The following is a 6,138-nucleotide window of genomic DNA, read 5'->3' as shown; positions in this document are numbered from 1 at the left end:
TTGGTTTGTTTATTTTGGGGGTTTTTTTGGGGGGGGGGGGGGGCGGGGGGGGTCCCTTGTGAAGCATGAAGATAAGAGATGTGCTGTTATTTATTGTAGAACCATGGGTATGGGTCCCAGAGGCTAATAACTAGGGTTGTAACAATATTAGATTTTTACTGCATGATCATCATGGAGCCTCTGCCAAGGCCAATGGCCTGTTATACAATTTCAAATAAAGTTATTCCGATCCTTACTAAAATTTCACAGATTCTTCCTTTTTCATTGCTCTGTCTCTTTACCAAGTTTCAAGAAATACAGCTGTGTAGTTTGAACTCAAAGCTTTCTGGAAGGCATGCTTTCTAAGATGAAGTTAGTGTTTTAAAAAGTGTTTTCATCCAAATCGGATTTTCCCTAAATCTCATCAAGTTGTCTTGTTGCCTGAAGGGGTGTCCACAGAGGGAGACACTAGAGACTGATAACTTCGTCTTAAACTTATCTCAACACTGAGCTGAGTGATTTAGACAGCTATCAATGGGAGTGGGAAATACCTTAGAGAGTTACCTACCAGCAAGAGACCAGTGTCCTCGAGCAAACAACCGTCAGCTACAAACTCGGTTGGCAGGGAACCCTTTATGTGTGATTTCTTCTTCTGCATTGAATCTCAGTAGAGTCTGAGAAAGCTGAAAATGCATACGAGGACACAATGGTACTGAGTGTGCCGATCACAGTCACTGTGAGCTTCACCGATGCAATGTGTAGTTGTTACATAATAGGCTCGAGATAGATTCAGTGCTGAAGTATAAAGGTGCACATCAAGTTACATCATGAGTTATAGCTTACAGTTTTAGAGAGGTCTGCAATTATAGTCTACCTAAAGCACACCCAGCATAAATGATGATGTTAGACCCCAAACCCTCATTGAATACAGATACCTGCAATCTATTGATTCTTAAGAGATAAATAGTAAGTATAAAAAACAGACATAGCTTCCAAATCTGAAAAGTCAAGCTTACCTAAAACCTGTATTTTTTCAGTGGCCTCCAGAGGGCAGTACTTGTGGATGCAGAAACACTTACAGTCCTATATAAGTCTATTGGAGAAGCAAGCCTCTGGCTGAACCCCTGTAAGCACTTTCCTGGTGAGTTTATGAGCTCAGTCAGTCATTTTGGGTCATATTGAATAAGGTGAGGTCAATTTTGGTCATTCCAAGTGTTAGAAAAGAGGATTATCCTGGATATCCTCCCGGCTGCTAATGTAATCAAGCCAATGAGCGTGCAGTTCCACAGTCAGATCCACCACCAACAAGATGGTAACGGTAAAATCCATCTCTTTGAGTCTTCAAAACAAGAATTTGAAACCAGAGGGTGACATCATGGTTGCTACATCATATATAGGTGCAAATAAAACCGTTCAGCACAGTGTTTCAGTACAGGTAGGGTTGGATAGGGATGTAAAAGCACCTAAATAGTACAACATAACATTTTACTACCTAATACAACAGACTACCTGCTTCCACAGTTTGTACAAAGTATGAACTTTATGTGAGGCAATTACAAACCACTGGTCCAGTGCATAAGAAGTTGGCCTTTCTGTGTGTTAAAATTTCTGAAAAAAATAAAATGAGATAAATAAAAGAGCAAGATCCGGCCACTTTGAACCGAATAAGCAGTTAAGAAAAGGGATTGATGGACAAAGTTGCTTAGTTCAAATTCTAAAAAACATTCTCAGACCCAGAGATTCCCCCAAACCTTTGATTACTAAGTACGTTTTAAAATATAAAAGACAAAAATCTTGTTTGGCGCAAAGCTGCTAAACATTAGCTGATATTTTCCAAAGGTAAGCGTGAATTATTCATCCGTTAGGAACAACATCTTGTCGTTGAGCGGTCACTGCTTCAGCGGGATAAAGAAGGATTCATCGTAATGTTGCAAGGCATGAAAAAAAAAATGTCTGCATAATTTTTCCCCGTGAAATTGGAAAATTGGTGCTATTATGTGACAGATTCAATCAATGGAGGATTTATGAATGGCTTCACACATGATTCATGTCAGCATATTGTTGCAGTGCCCTAACCCTTTGGCTTTTCACCCACTTCAAGCTGTCCCTGTTTCTTTAGATTCAGCTGGAGGGCTCTCTCTCTCCCCTGGTTTTTTGTTTTTTTTTTGTCTTACAGTTGCATCTGACTCAGCACACCTTTATTTTGACTCTTCTTTCCTTTCCTTTGTCCCTTACGCCTCTGGCCTAAACAAAGAGCAACTTTATTTCCGTCCATTTCTGCCTCGTTTTCTCTCCCCCATGCTTTGCATCTTCCCCCCTCCCCCACACTTTTCCCTTCCTTGACTGTGGACACAGTGTTCATGTGTGCATTTGGAGGGTGTAGGATTTTTTTTTTTTTTTTTTTTGGGGGGGGGCATATCCCATAATCACCAATCAGAAGGTTCCTGGGGGCAGTTGTCATAGAAACCTCGTGCACGGCTCTTGACGCTCCTCCCACCCCTTAACGCCGCCATCACACTGGCAGAATTGCATATCTCATAATGATAATAATATCATATCTGAGGCAAAAGGAAAAAAGAAAAGGAGGAGGGAGGGAGGGTACAGACCATAATAGTGTTCCTGTTCGGCTGGTCGCCATGGAGATAAGCAAAGAGGGTGGTGGTGGTGGTGGAGGGGAGGAGGGTAACAGGCGGGGTCAGATTACCATGTATGTCAAAATACATACCATACTACTTCTTGACCCCCCCCCCCCCCCCCCCCCCCCCACGCCATTCCCTCCGTTAGACACCATCTCTGCTCCACCCGTCCTGCTCCTCCGAAGCACCAGAAAGAAAAGTGGAAATGGATTTGATCAGCCCCAACATGTCAGCCATATGAGATAACACACACCACTACAGAGAGGCTGACACATGGAGAAACAACGATGATGAGATTTGTAGGACGGGGCAGTCTGTGATGGTCTGGAGTTCACATCTTTTTATCTGCCATATTTCAGCCAATCGTGTGACTTAAAACAGGAAGTTCACTGATAGAAACTCATTGATCGCTTTAATATATTACTGACAGATCTGTTAGACCTGTCTCATCACATATAAAGTGTGCAACTATGCATAGTATTTAGAAGTAATTACTGTGAGCCACAAGCTCAGGGTTCAAACTGCCCTAAATCCTGTTTCAGGCTCTTTTTTTCTGCTCTCAGATATGTCATGGGGGTGCATATCCCTAATATGGTTGTATAGAACAAAAAGCTTTGACTGTGAGGGGCAACCAATCAAAAAAAGGTTGGCTTAAAAGGGAGTTTGGTATAAAATAGGATTATTTTGAACTATGAATCATGCAAAGCTGCTCCAGTTAAATCCAAGAATTAAAAGATAGAGCTAAAATATGGAGTGTAATAGATCCCCTGTGAATAAATTAGCTATTAACAGGAACATAGCTGTTGTAAGAGAGACATTGAAGAATCCTGAATTGAAATCTATGAGAGAAATTTAACACAGCCAAGGTTTTTGTAGAAGTATATCTTCTTTGGGACAAAGTCAGCAAACTTTCTGATAATTCTGTAGATGCAGTGTTTATGTCCCAGTCGTCTGCGTCATGTTTCAACAGCACGTCCTCCTCCTGGGCCTTCCCAACATCCACATCCTGACTGGCTACCAGTGCTGTAAGTGAGAAGCTACACTGGAAACACTCACTCTCTCAATCCTCAATGACTACTCCCCTTAAAACTTTCTTCTCGATCAGGGATGTCAAACTCATTTTACATCGTGATCCCACTTTAATCTTAAGTGGGCCAGACCAGTGAAACTTTTCTTTCTGTCACTGTACAGAAGTTTAATTGCACATTTAATCCTGGAGAAATCTTAATAAAAGAAAAAGAAGCATAATTACTATGTCATTTTTCTACATGACAGAGAAATGCTCCTGTAGTAAATTAAAGAAATCTGTCAAAATTACTAAAAGTTCTGGTAGGTTATTGTTGCAACCTTCCTGTAATTCTAAAACTAATAGATAAACCTGATAGATAGTGAAAAAAATGGAACTTTTGTGTCATATAATTGCTTATCTATTATTATGTAGTATCAATGGCCATGGAAGAGGTCTTTATCAGTAGGAAAAGGTGTAAAACTTATGAAAATACAGTTAAAAGTCCATTCCTGGGTCCTTCACATTTTCCAAAGCAGTCCAGCGGTCAGAGTCTTTGTCAGGCCCCCAGGCTTTATGTTTGATGCCCCTGATGTAGACTCATGTCTTAGATTCAGAATTTCTCTGTGCTGACTTACCAAACCATATCACATTGAGCACTGACCGTTCTTACAGACTGGATATGTTTGTGCCATTGTAAACAGGAAACAGAGGATTGGCTGCTTGTAGAAAATACAGAGGGACAGCAGTGGCAAAAATATAAAACCAGAGACTTTTTTGTCTGCGCTGATGATGAGGTGGAGTATTTGGCGGACTGAGACACAAAAAAGGAATGTAAGCTGGAGTCTATCCCAACTGATGTTGCAAGAAATAGGATACACCCCGGACAGACCATCACAGAGGTTATAACATTTCATCCTGAGGAGAACATGCACCAAATATTGTGACAGTGCATCCATCAATTGTTGAGACATCTCAGTTAGAAATGCAAATGTCAAACTGCTGTTGGCGCAAGAGAAAACACGAGAGGATGACCAAAGTAAGGACAGTCTGGGCGACCGACCAGCTGGCATTGCCTTTCGAATGGCTAGGCTACTAGCATGGCTAAGGGCCAGGTTGTGCTAGAAAAAGGGAAGGTTCAAATGCCATTTTGTCTGACCATGTTGGAAAAGAGGTGTTTACAGATGGTTCAAAATGCCACACTTCAAAGTGGAGTGATATGCCAGCTGTGTGGAAAACTCTTTTTTTTTTTTTTTGCAGATATAGTGGTGCAAACATTAGCAAAAGAGCTTGAGAGCCTTTACCAAACTGGCAGATGGCATTGTAAAGTGAGCTAAGAGATGCCAGGTTCTTGAATGATTTCTCAGATTTATAAAGCTGTAAACTACAAAAAAGTCTGCAGAGCGCATCTTCAGGAATTTGTCACACAATTACACAAAGATGAAAATCTTCCAGTTCATCTCTCTGTTCCCACTTGTCCCTTCTTGTCACAGTCGGCCTGCTTCCAGTGGCGAAGGAGGGAACAATAGTGAGCAGGGCCGAGAGCCAAAATCCAGTTGTGACAAATAATTTTTGTGCAGTTTTGAGTTCATGCTGACCAAGAAAAACGCCAACAACTCCTGTGTGATGTTACAGACAAGTGCCGTCACTTAATTGGTCTGACAGCCTGCTGCTGTATATATAAATAATATATTTCCCGAGCAGAAGGACAATGCAAATCTGCAAGAGTTTAGGCAGTAAACACAGCAAATCGCTGCACATAAACACGGTGCGTGCTCCACTGCTGCCTCAGTAATTTTCATTATGGTGGACAGGGAGTGTATTGTGCTGCTCAGATACTTTGCCAATGAAGTTTTTTGATGAATTCCCAGCTGCTGCTACTTCGCCTCACTGCCTTTGTGCTGCCTCCTCTCTCGGGTCTCACTCCCTTCTTGAGTCACCTGAAGATAGATGCCCCCTCCACCCTCACTTGCCCACCCACCACCGCCACCACCAGTAAATATGCAAAGTCTGTGCACGTCGGGCTGTGATGTCAACACGCGCCTGGAGGGGTTTGGCGGGATTGCACTGCTCACAAAAACAGGCCTAGGCCACAACATAATACCCCCTCCCCCCATCTGACAACACAGACATCCCATAATAAGCATTTGACTGCCCCCCCACCCTCCTCGCCACCACCACTTCCTCCTCCTCCTCCTTTCTTCAGCGCTTGGCCTGCCAGTCCATAATAATCACATGGCTAATTCTCCTCCTCTCTCTCTCTCTTTCTCTCACTCTCAGCCCCTTCCTCCTCCCCCTCCACTAACACCATCATCACTTCCTGTCTTATAGCTTATAGGTTCCTCAAGCGCACAGTATATTATGTCTCTCTAAACGGCAGCCACCGCTGCTCAAAATACCCAGCCTTCCCATCTGTGACGTCTTTGTCGCACTTCGTCAGGCCGGGGTTCCTCTCGCTCTCTTCCTTTCTCCCCCACAGCCTCACGGAGCTGCAGATCATCACAAACAGATATGATA

The sequence above is a fragment of the Astatotilapia calliptera genome, chromosome 22 (genome assembly GCF_964374335.1).
Source record: "Astatotilapia calliptera chromosome 22, fAstCal68.1, whole genome shotgun sequence".
NCBI lineage: Eukaryota > Metazoa > Chordata > Actinopteri > Cichliformes > Cichlidae > Astatotilapia > Astatotilapia calliptera.
The sequence above is the reverse complement of the archived record's forward strand: the minus strand, read 5'-3'. Positions refer to the sequence as shown.